General features: G+C 36.6%; 1 long non-coding RNA gene across 9 annotated transcripts in view; it reads right to left on the reverse strand.

Moving 5' to 3' along the window:
* LOC112813068 (uncharacterized) overlaps positions 1–12,560 on the reverse strand; it is a 398,822-nt gene that overhangs the window by 84,307 nt on the left and 301,955 nt on the right. Inside the window, exon 6 of one of the 9 annotated variants that reach the window (XR_012377161.1) lies at positions 2,239–2,753. The exons of the other annotated variants lie outside the window; for them this stretch is intronic. This is a non-coding gene — a long non-coding RNA (uncharacterized lncRNA). Of the gene's footprint in view, positions 1–2,238; positions 2,754–12,560 lie in introns of those variants that run through there. 9 annotated transcript variants of the gene reach the window in all.

Genomic DNA, 12,560 nt, shown 5'->3' on the forward strand with positions numbered 1-12,560 from the left:
GGGTAACTACTATGAAGGGATTGAATATGACTCTAAAAATAAAAATGTTTTTTTTAAAAAAAATATTGATAAGATTTAGGTCTTTGACTCATCCAAGTTAGTTTTTTTATAACGTTTAAAGTAAGGCTTAAAAAAATCTTTTTTTCTTTTTTTTCTTTTTTTTTTTTTGCATGTGGCTATTCATTTGTCCTAACACTATGTTTGAAAAACCTATTTTTTCCTCCTTGTATGGTCTTGGCACCATTGTCAAAAGCCAGTTGAGCATAGATGTTTGGGTTTATTTCTGAACTCTTCTAATTCCACTCCCTTGATCTATATGTCTACTGTTATGCTAGTATCACAGTGTATTGATTACTGTTGCTTTGTAGTAAGTTTTGAACTTTTTTTTCAAGATTGTTTTGGTTATTCTGAGTCCCTTGCAATTCCATCTGAATTTTAGAACCAGCTCCTCAATTTCTTTTTTTTATTGTTTTTTGTATTTTAATTCTAGTATTGTTAACATAATGTGTTATATTAGTTCCAGGGTTACATTATAGTGATTCAACAATTCCATATGTTTATTACTCAGTGCTCATCATGATAAGTGCAATCTGGATCGCCATCACCTATTTCACCCATCTACCCTCCCACTTCCCCTCTGGTAACCATCAGTTTGGTCTCTATAGTTAAGAGTCCATGTCTATGCTTCTCTCTCTCTCTTTTTTTTTTTCTTTGCTTGTTTTGTTTCCTAAATTCCAAAATGAGTGAAATCATATACTATTTGTCTTTTTCTGACTGGCTTATTTTACTTAGCTTTACACTCTGCAGTTTCATTGCAAATGGCAAGATTTCATGTTTTATGGCTGAATAATATTCCATTGTACATATATGTATATATGTATATATATGTGCATATGTATATATGTATATATATGTGCACAATGGAATATATATACAGAATAAAATATATGTACACAATGGAATATATATATCTATATACACCATATATATATTTAACATAATATTATACATATATGATATATATGATATATATGTATATATACCAGTTCTTCCTCGTCCATTCATGGACATTTGGGCTGCTTCCATAATTGCATTATTGTAAATAATGCTGCTATAAACATAGGGGTGCAAGTATCCCTTTGAATTAGTGTCTTCATATTTTTTGGGTAAATACCCAGTAGTGCAATTACTGAATCACAGGATAATTCTATTTTTAAATTTTGAGGAACCTCCATTCTGTTCTCCAGGTGGCTGCACCAATTTGCATTTCTACCAGCAGTGCAAGAGTGTTTATTTTCCTCTATATCCTCAGTAACGCCTGTGTATGTGTTGTTGATTTTAACCATTCTGACAAGTGTGAGGTGATATCTCATTGTAGTTTTCGATTTGCATTTTCTTGAGGATGAGTGATGTTGAGCAATGTTTCATGTGTCTGTTGGCCATCTGGCTGCCTTCTTTCGAGAAATATCTATTCATGTTTTCTGCTCATTTTTACCTGGAACATTTGGTTTTTGGGTGTTGAGTTGTAGAAGTTCCTTATATGTTTTAAATACTGACCCCTTATCAGGTATGTCATTTGCAAATAGCTTCTCTCATTCCATAGGTTGCCTTTCAGTTTAGTTGATTGTTTCATATGCTGTACAGGAGCTTTTAATTTTGAGGTAGTCCCAATAGTTTATGTTTGCTTTTGTTTCCCTTGACTCAGGAGACATACCTAGAAAAATGTTATCACAATCAACATCAGAGAGACTACTTATGCTCTCTCCTAGGATTTTTATGTTCTCAGGTCTCACATTTATGTCCTTCATCCTTTTTGAAGTTTTTTGTGTTTGGTATAAGAAAGTGGTCCAGTTTCATTCTTTTGCATATTGCTGTCCAGTTTTCCCAACACCATTTGTTGAAAAGACTGTCTTATGCCCATGCATATTCTTTCCTGTGTTATTGAAGACTAAGTGACCATATATTTGTGGGTTTTCCTGGGTTTTCTATTCTGTCCCATTGATCTATGTGTCTATTGTTTATACCGTCTTGATCACCACAGCTTCGTAATATGACTTGAAGTCTGGAATTGTGATACTTCCAGTTTTGTTTTTTGTTTTCCAATATTGCTTTGGCTATTTGGGGTCTTTTTTGGTTGCATACAAATTTTAGGATTATTTATTCTAGTTCTGTGAAAAATATTGTTGGTATTTTTTTCAAATTTTTATTTAAAGTATAGTTAATTAACATACAGCACAGTATTGGTTTCAGGAGTAGAATTCCGTGGTTCATCACTTACAGAAATTTTTAATAGCATGTTTGTAAAGATGCAGAGGCAGTGTTTCCAATGTATCAAACACTACAGGATCAGCTTCTCTTAACTAGTGTCTGCAGCCACATCCTTCACAGGTACTCCAAACACATTGGGTGGACTTGCTTTCTTTGTGAGTCAGCAAGTGTGAAAATGGTCTCTTTCTCTCTCTCCAAGTGGCCTTCCATCTGCCTGGGGTGTCTTTATTAACCATAGGGAACACCAGCTGCACCATGCAGGAAAAGTGTCTTCAGATGTGTGATGCAGACAGCAAGTCCTGCACAGGCTTGAAGAGGGCAGAGGCTTTTGGGGCTACAAAGAACTCCCTTCCACACACAATTGCTGAACCTCTCTTCAGTGCTAGGCCCTGTCTTTAGGGTTGGGGATGTGGTGATAAAAGCCATGACTGCTTGCCTTCAGTGATCTCCCAGTCCAGTGAGGAAGAAACACAGTATGGCCAGAACTATGAAAAAACAAACACAGGATGGTGAGGGATTACGATAGAGAAGCACAGTAAGTAGAATCAGAAGTTTTTACTAGAGAAGTGCTCTTCAACTGAGTCTTTAAAAGACAAAAAGTTACTGTCACAAACAAAGGGAAAGGAATGCATTCCTGGCTGAAACAGCAAAAGGAGTGAAAACATGGAAAAATCTGCATGGAATGTGTTAGGAGAGGAGGAGGAGGGTACCTCTATACCTTGAACTGCACTGAATGTAGGACATTCACTAAGCTTAGACTTCCCAAGAGGGAAGCATTGGGCTGGTTGAAGAAATGACTTCAAGGTACCTGTGACCCTAGGTACCAAAATGGTATGGAGTATAAATGAGTGCCCTGCTGCAGCATATGCCCCCTTGTGAATGGCTGCTGAGATGCTCTGCCATGAGAAAGAATAATAGGAAAGCTCTTATCTCAGCAATGCTTTCAAATTCCCCTTCTTCCCATTTTAATTAATGTTTCTTTTTAAATTCCTATCCTTTTTCAGGTTGAAATTCTAATCTGTCAAGAACTATAGACTCTCTCTTGTAGATAAATACATAGATACATCATATAAATATATATACACACAATTTTTTATACAATTTCAGAAGTTTCAAGGTCTTGCTGAAATGTGTCCATAAACATCAGGGTCAGTTGTTGTAACCTGAAAACTGAACTCCAGTAAGTTTCTATGATCAGTGATCCTCTCAGTGGGCATCAGGGATGCAGCCAACATCCACACCAAGGGAGACAGAAAGACAGACAGACAAATGTTAGATACAGATGACAGATAAATAGGTGGGCAGGTAGTAGGTAAGTGTTTCATGTGTTATAAAGTCATGACAGTGTCTAAAAGAAAAGGAAAATTTTTTTCACAGTACATGACTGATCATATTCCTTGCTTTCCATCCTGATAGTTGGTCTATGTACACATGCCTTGCATGTTCTGAAAGCACAGTTTTGTTTTGTTTTTAATAAAGTCCAATATTCCTCTCCTGACAGAGGGTAGAGAGTAGGAATATTTCCTCTACATAGCCAGGGTAAGATGGGGTTTCAGTATGATGTTATTTTGCAATCAATCCAGGAGCTGGAGTGAAATCAGCCTGGGGATGGCTGCACTGTCATGACTACAGGGAGATTCATACTTTGGTAATTATCCTAATGTCATTAAGGTATTTGATGCAGATGATGTCTGAATGGCTATGAATCAAGGCACCTTCTTTCTTATGTTTCTAACAAGGGGTGTGTGTGTGTGTGTGTGTGTGTGTGTGTGTGTGTGTGTGTTGAGAACCTGGGATTGGAAAAGCAAATGATTCATTTTTAGATTCCACATGTAGAAAGCATTATTTACATCTACTGCCTCTCTGCTCTGGTATATATCAATATTTATTGCTAATTCAATGTCAAAATCTGACCTTACTTTTTTAGTCAATATATGCTTTTTAGAGCAATAAATCTCCGTAACCACCACAGTTTAAATCAATATCTGTTTATTATCTATTTATCATCTATTAATCAACCTTTGTACATTTCAGGTACTCGGTCACTAGATTTCTAAGGATGGAGCTCCACTGAGATCACTACTGAGATCAAAGACTTCAACAGCTTTTAAAGCTGAATATAAAAACTGAAGTAAAAGCAATACAACAGGAAAGGCTTATAAGTGGTTTGTTGGGCCAGAAAACTGTTGAGCTGTAAAATATTTGCAGCAGAAGAAACCTACAAATTTATTTAAGTATATCCTTAATACTAAGGTAGGCCTCTATCTTGCTATGGAGAACAAGTGACCTAAAAACATATTTAGCCACATATAACATCAAGGTTGGCTTTTCCTACGATAATGCTCTTAATTTAGTTGTGGGAGTTTTGTTAAGGATGGAACCATGGACCAAATCAGATCATGCCACCTAACAATGCCTTCTTCATGGCTCCAGCAGGTAACTGGGCTCAGACCAATGTCTGATTTGGTGAACCCAAGGTCACCACAGAGATTTGAGTCAGTAATGACATCAGGTTGTGCTGACTCTAGACTCTAACAGCTCCTCAGTCCTGGCAACTCATCCCTGCATGTGCATCCTTTACAGGACTCACACTGGCTTTGGGTTCTTCTTTGATTCATGGATTACTTGAAAGTGAACTGCTTAATCTCCAAACATTTGGGTATTTTCTAGTTTTCTTTCTGTTGAGTTTTAATTGATTTGAGTTTTAATTTGACTGCACTGTGGAAGAAGAACTTACTTTTGTTACAATGCACTTTATAACCTAGCCTGTGGTCTCTTTTGATAAACATTGACGATATTGAAATATCTTGAATATGATGTATACTCTAAAGTTGTTGCTATGTCCCCCCTGGTCAATTGGTCCAAGTTTGCTTATTGTTTTGTTTAATATTTCATATTTTTACTGTTTTGTGTTTGTGTATTGTATTAGTAGAGAACGTTGTTGAAATCCCCAAGTACGATTATTATTTTTCTATCTCTTTATTGCCATAAATTTTTGCTTTATATTCTTAAGGCTCAGATCAATAAAGATATAGAATGTTTACATATTTCAGTTAAATTGATGCACTTATTGGGGCGCCTGGGTGGCACAGTCAGTTAAGTGTCAGACTCTTGGTTTCCGCTCAGGTACCGATTTCAGAATCATGAGATCAACCCACATCAGGCTCTTCTGCTCAGTGAGGAGTCTACTTAAAATTCTCTCTCTTCTTCTCCCTCAGCCCCTCCCACCTCTTAAAATAAATAAATCTCTAAAAAAATAGGAATTGATGCACTTATCATCAGAGTGTGTCTCTTTATCTTTATTAATACCTCCTGCTTAAAGTCTACTTTTTATGATGTGAATACAGGAATAATGAGTATTTGAATGATGTATGTTTTTCCTTCCTGTTATTTTCTTTTTTTTAATTTTTATTGTTATGTTAATCACCATACATTGAATCATTAGTTTTTGATGTAGTGTTCCATGATCCATTGTTTCTGTATAACACCCAGTGCTCCATGCAGAGCGTGCCCTCTTTAATACCCATCACCAGGCTAATCATCCTCCCAACCGCCTCCCCTCTAGAACCCTTAGTTTGTTTTTCAGAGTCTATCATCTCTCATGGTTCGTCTCCCCTCCAATTTACCCCCCTTCATTTTTCTCCTCGTCCTATCTTCTTCTTTTTTTCTTAACATATATTGCATTATTTGTTTCAGAGGTACAGATCTGTGATTCAACAGTCTTGCACAATTCACAGTGCTCACCATAGCACATACCCTCGCCAGTGTCTATCACCCAGCCACCCCATCCCTCCCACCCCTAACAAGCAATCCTCAGTTTGTTTCCTGAGATTAAGAATTCCTTGTATCAGCGAGGTCATATGATACATGTCTTTCTCTGATTGACCTATTTCTCTGATTGACTTATTTCGCATAACACCCTCTAGTTCCATCCACGTCATTGTAAATGGCAAGATTTCATTCCTTTTGATGGCTGCATAATATTCCATTGTATATATATACCACTTCATCTTTATCCATTCATCTGTCGATGGACATCTTGGCTCTTTCCACAGTTTGGCTATTGTGGACATTGCTGCTATAAACATCGGGGTGCATGAACCCCTTCGGATCCCTACATTTGTATGTTTGGGATAAATACCCAGTACTGCAATTGCTGGTCCATATGGTAGCTCTATTTTCAACTATATGAGGAACCTCCATACTGTTTTCCAGAGTGGTTGCATCAGCTTATATTCCCACAAAAAGTGTAGGAAGTTTCCCCTTTCTCTACATCCCCACCAACATCTGTCATTTACTGACTTGTTACTTTTAGCAATTCTGACTAGTGTGAGGTGGTACCTCACTGAGGTTTTGATTTGGATTTCCCTGATGCCGAGCGATGTTGAGCACTTTTTCATGTGTCTGTTGGCCGTTTGGATGTCTTCTTTGAAAAAAATGTCTGTTCATGTCTTCTGCCCATTTCTTGATTGGATTATTTGTTCTTTGGGTGTTGAGTTTGATAAGTTCTTTATAGATTTTGGATACTAGTCCTTTATCTGATATGTCATTTGCAAATATCTTCTCCCATTCTGTCAGTTGTCTTTTGGTTTTGTGGACTGTTTCTTTTGCTGTGCAAAAGCTTTTTATCTTGATGAAATCCCAATAGTTCATTTTGGCCCTTTCTTCCCTTGCCTTTGGCGATGTTTCTAGGAAGAAGTTGCTGCAGCTGAGGTCGAAGAGGTTGCTGCCTGTGTTCTCCTTTAAGATGTTGATGGACTCCTGTCTCACGTTTAGGTCTTTCAACCATTTTGAGTTTATTTTTGTGTGTGGTATAAGGAAATGGTCCAGTTTCATTCTTCTGGGTGTGACCATCCAATTTTCCCAACACCATTTGTTGAAGAGACTGTCTTTTTTCCATTGGACATTCTTTCCTGCTTTGTCAAAGATTAGTTGACCATAGGGTTGAGGGTCCATTTCTGGGCTCTCTATTCTGTTCCATTGATGTATGTGTCTGTTTTTGTGCCAGTACCATACTGTCTTGATGATGACAGCCTTGTAATAGAGCTGGAAGTCCAGCTAATGGACACCAAAAGAAAGCTGGGGTGGCAATCCTTATATCAGACAAATTAGATTTTAAATCAAAGAGTGTAATAAGAGATGAGGAAGGACACTATGTCCTACTTAAAGGGTCTATCCAACAAGATCTAACAATTGTAAATATCTATGCCCCGAACATGGGAGCAGCCAATTATATAAGCCAATTAATAAAAAAAAGCAAAGAAACACATTGACAACAATACAATAATAGTGGGGGACTTTAACACCCCCCTCATTGAAATGGACAGATCATCTAAGCAAAAGATCAACAAGGAAATAAAGACTTTAAATGACACACTGGACCAAATGGACTTCACAGACATATTCAGAACATTCCATCCCAAATCAACGGAATACACATTCTTCTCTAGTGCCCATGGAACATTCTCCAAAATAGATCACATCCTAGGTCACAAATCAGGTCTCAACCGGTACCCAAAGTTTGGGATTATTCCCTGCATATTTTCAGACCACAATGCTTTGAAACTAGAACTCAATCACAAGAGGAAAGTCAGAAAGAACTCAAATACATGGAGGATAACGAGCATCCTACTAAAGAATGAATGGGTCAACCAGGAAATTAAAGAAGTTAAAAAATTAATGGAAACCAGTGAAAATGAAAACACAACTGTTCAAAATCATCGGGATGCCGCAGAGGCAGGTAAGAGGAAAGTATATAGCAATACGAGCATTTCTCAAGAAACAAGAAAGGTCTCAAATACACAACCTAACCCTACACCTAAAGGAGCTAGAGAAAGAACAGCAAATAAAGCCTAAACCCAGCAGGAGAAGAGAAATAATTAGGATCAGAGCAGAAATCAATGAAATAGAAACCCAAAGAACAGTAGAACAGATCAATGAACCTAGGAGCTGGTTCTTTGAAAGAATTAACAACATTGATAAACTCCTGGCCAGACTTATCAAAAAGGAAATAGAAATGACCCAAATCAACAAAATCATGAATGAAAGGAGCAATCACAACCAACACCAAAGAAATACAAACAATTATAAGAACATATTATGAGCAACTCTATGCCAGCAAATTAGATAACCCGGAAGAAATGGATGCATTCCTAGAGATGTATCAACTACCAAAACTGAACGAGGAGGATATAGAAAACCTGAACAGACCCATAACCACTAAGGAAACTGAAGCAGTCATCAAAAATCTCCCAACAAACAAAAGCCCAGGGCCAGATGTCTTCCCAGGGAATTCTACCAAACATTTAAAGAAGAATTAATACCTATTCTTCTGAAACTGTTGCAAAAATTAGAAATGGAAGGACAAGTTCCAAACTCGTTTTATGAGGCCACCATTACCTTGATCCCAAGACTAGACAAAGACCCCATTAAAAAGGAGAATTACAGACCAATATCCTTGATGAACACGGATGCAAAAGTTCTCACCAAAATACTGGCCAATAGGATCCAACAGTACATTAAAAGGATTATTCACCACGAGCAAGTGTGATTTATCCCTGGGCTGCAAGATTGGTTCAACATCCACAAATCAATCAATGTGATACAATACATTAACAAAAGAAAGAACAAGAATCATATGATCCTCTCAATAGATGCAGAAAAAGCATTTGACAAAGTACAGCATCCTTTCTTGATCAAAACTCTTCAGAGTATAGGGATAGGGCGTTCATACCTCAATATCATAAAAGGCATCTATGAAAAACCTACAGTGAATATCATTCTCAATGGGGAAAGGCTGAGAGCTTTCCCCCTGAGGTCAGGAACGTGGCAGTGATGTCCACTCTCACCACTGCTATTCAACATAGTATTAGAAGTCCTAGCCACAGCAATCAGACAACAAGAAGAAATCTAAGGCATCCAAATCGGCAAAGAGGAAGTCAAACTCTCACTCTTTGCAGATGATATGATACTTTATGTGGAAAACCCAAAAGACTCCACCCCAAAACTGCTAGAACTCATATAGGAATTCAGAAATGTGGCAGGATATAAAATCAGTGCACAGAAATCAGTGGCATTCCTATACACCAACAAAAAGACAGAAGAAAGAGAAATGAAGGAGACGATTCCATTTACAATTGCACCTAAAACCATAAGATACCTAGGAATAAATCTAACCAAAGAGGCAAAGGATCTGTACGCAGAAAACTATAAAATACTCATGAAAGAAGTTTAGGAAGACACAAAGAAATGGAAAAACGTTCCATGCTCATGGATTGGAAGAACTAATATTGTGAAGATGTCAATGCTACCTAGAGTAATCTACACATTCAATGCAATCCCTCTCAAAATACCATCCACTTTTTTCAAAGAAATGGAACAAATAATCCTAAAATTTGTATGGAACAAGAAAAGACCCCAAATAGGCAGAGGAATGTTGAAAAAGAAAAGCAACGCTGGTGGCATCCTTCCTGTTATTTTCAACCTTTATCTGCCTTTATACATTGTATCTTTTGAATACAGCCAATAAATTTTTCTCTCATCTGATTTTTATCTTTTAAAAAATAGTTTACATTTTAGATATACTTTAAGGATTTGGGCAAATACCTTAATTAAACATCTTAATGAATTTTCACAAAATGAATGCCCTATATAATGAGCACATGGATCAAAATATACAACATTCTGTCAAGTCAGAAGCTCTCCATGCTCCTTCCTTGGCACTGCCTTCTTGAAAATCCTACTGCTATTTTTCCTTCTGGCACCATACATTAGTTTTACCTGGATTAGGAGTTTATGGAAATGAAATAATATAATAGTAGGTCTTGTGTGCTTCTTTTACTATGCTTGGTTTCTTTCACTGAATATGTCTGTGAAATTTATTCATATTATTGCATATCAGAGTAGTTTGCTTTTATCTTTCTGTTATACTCTGTCATGTGAATATATAGCAACTTATTTATGTATTGCTATGATCTGAATGTTTGTGTCCCACAAAATATATACATTGAAAACCTAATGCCCAAGGTGATAGGATTGGAAGGTGAGGCCTTTGAGAGGTGATTAGGTCATAAGAGCAGAGCACTCGTGAATGGGATTGGTGCCTCCATAGAAGAGGCTCCATAGAGTTTGCTAGTGCCTTCCACCATGTGAGGTGAGGACAAAGCAAGAAATCAGTAGTCTGCAGCCTAGGGAGGGTTTTCACCAGAACCTGACCATGCTGGCACCCCAATAAAGGACTTCCAGCCTCCAGAACTTTAGGAATAAATTTCTGTTGCTTATAAACACCCAGTCTGTGGAATTTTGTTATTGCTGCCTGAACTAAGACATTCATCTGTCTACTGAACATTTTCATATTTCCAGTTTGGGGGTTTTACAAATAGTGCTGCAATTAACATTTTCTATATTTTTTTATAAACACACACATACATTTCTTCCCCACATATGCTTCGAGTTTAATTGCTGGGTCTTATGTTTATTTTATCCTCAGTAGATAGCACTAAACAATTATCCCAAGTGTTAGTTTCGGTTGCTAATCCCTCCAGCAGTGTAACCAAGTTCTTGATCGTCACATCCTTGCCAACATACGGCATGTGTCTTTTTCACTGTATTCAATACAGTGGCATTTCATGAATATAATTTCCATTAATCCAATGACTAATAAAGTGATGTACCTCTCTTATGATTATTTGTTATTTAGATGTACTATTTTGTGAAATATCTATTACAATACTTTTGCTCATTTTTCAGTTAAGATGCCCCTCTTTTTCTAAATGGTTTGTAAGAATTCGTTTTTGTATTCTGTGTATGAATCCTTTGGCAACTATATCTTTTGCAGATGTCTTCTACAGTTTGGGGTTTGCTTTTTCCCCATTCATTTCATTATGACTTTCCATCAACAATTTTTTTTTATTTTAGTTAATGTAAGACTTTAGATCATATACACATATGTGTCTATGTATAGTTGACACAAGATGTTACATTACTTTCAGCTATACATAATAGCAATTCCTCAAGTCTATACATTATGCTCTGCTCACCACAAGTGTAGCTACCATCTGGCCCTGTACAATATTCCTCAATGACTATATTCCTGATGCTGCACCTTTCGTCCCCATGACTATTCGTTTCATAATGGAAAGCCTTTCACTGTCTCTCTCTCTCACTGCCTTTCACCCATTTTACCCCATTCCCCACCCCCTTTCCTCTGACAAGCATCAGTTTATTCTCCATATTTATGTGTCAACAGACTATTTTAATATTAGTGCACTACAAACTATTAGGTTTTTCCTTCATTGTAATTAGTGCTTTTTGCACTCAAGAAATCTTTGCTTACCCCAAGATCATTAAGTTATTCTCTTAAATCTTTTTCTGAAGGCTTATTTTTTGTTACATATTTATTTATTTTATCTTTTAAATTCAAATTAACGTTGAACACTATATCAAAAACTAATGATGTACTATATGTTAGCTAATTGATTAAATAAATAATAAAATAAAATAAATTTGAATTAATTCATCTGAAATCATGTTTACATATGGTATAAAGTATCAATAGTATTCTTTTTTCCATATGAAAATCCATTTGATCCAATAGCATATATTGAAAAGTTTATCCTTCCTTGCTGCATTGCATTGCAACCTTTGCTATAAATCTACCACTTATATGTGCGGAAATCTCTTAGTTTTAACTGGATTAATTTAATTGGGTTTTAAAAATATATAAAATTCATATTTTATATATTACAGGTACATTTGCATTTAAATGTACCTTCTTCCTATTTGTTTTATTTTTTCTCATTTGTTCTTTGTAACTTTTCGCTAGTTTTATGCCTTTTATGGTATTAATAAAGATTTGTATTTGCCCCATTTCTCCTCTTTATTTTTTTTTTCAAATTTTTTTATTGTTATGTTAATCACCATATATTACATCATTAGTTTTTGATGCAGTGTTCCATGATTGATTGTTTGTTCATAACACCCAGTGCTCCATGCAGAACGTGCCCTCTTTAATACCCATCACCAGGCTGACCCATCCCCCCACCCCCCTACCCTCTAGAACCCTCAGTTTGTTTTTCAGAGTCCATCATCTCTCATGGTTCGTCTCCCCCTCTGACATACTCCCCTTTTCTTCCTCTCCTGTTATCTTCTTCTTTTCCTTTTTTCTTAAAATATGTTGCGTTATTTGTTTCAGAAGTACAGATCTGTGATTCAACAGTCTTGCACAATTCACAGCGCTCACCGTAGCACATACCCTCCCCAAAGTCTATCACCCAGCCATCCCATCCCTCCCA

This window comes from Callorhinus ursinus, unplaced genomic scaffold (genome assembly GCF_003265705.2).
Source record: "Callorhinus ursinus isolate GAN/ISIS: 27379988/994484 unplaced genomic scaffold, GSC_fseal_2.0 scaffold114, whole genome shotgun sequence".
NCBI classification, from domain to species: Eukaryota; Metazoa; Chordata; class Mammalia; order Carnivora; family Otariidae; genus Callorhinus; species Callorhinus ursinus.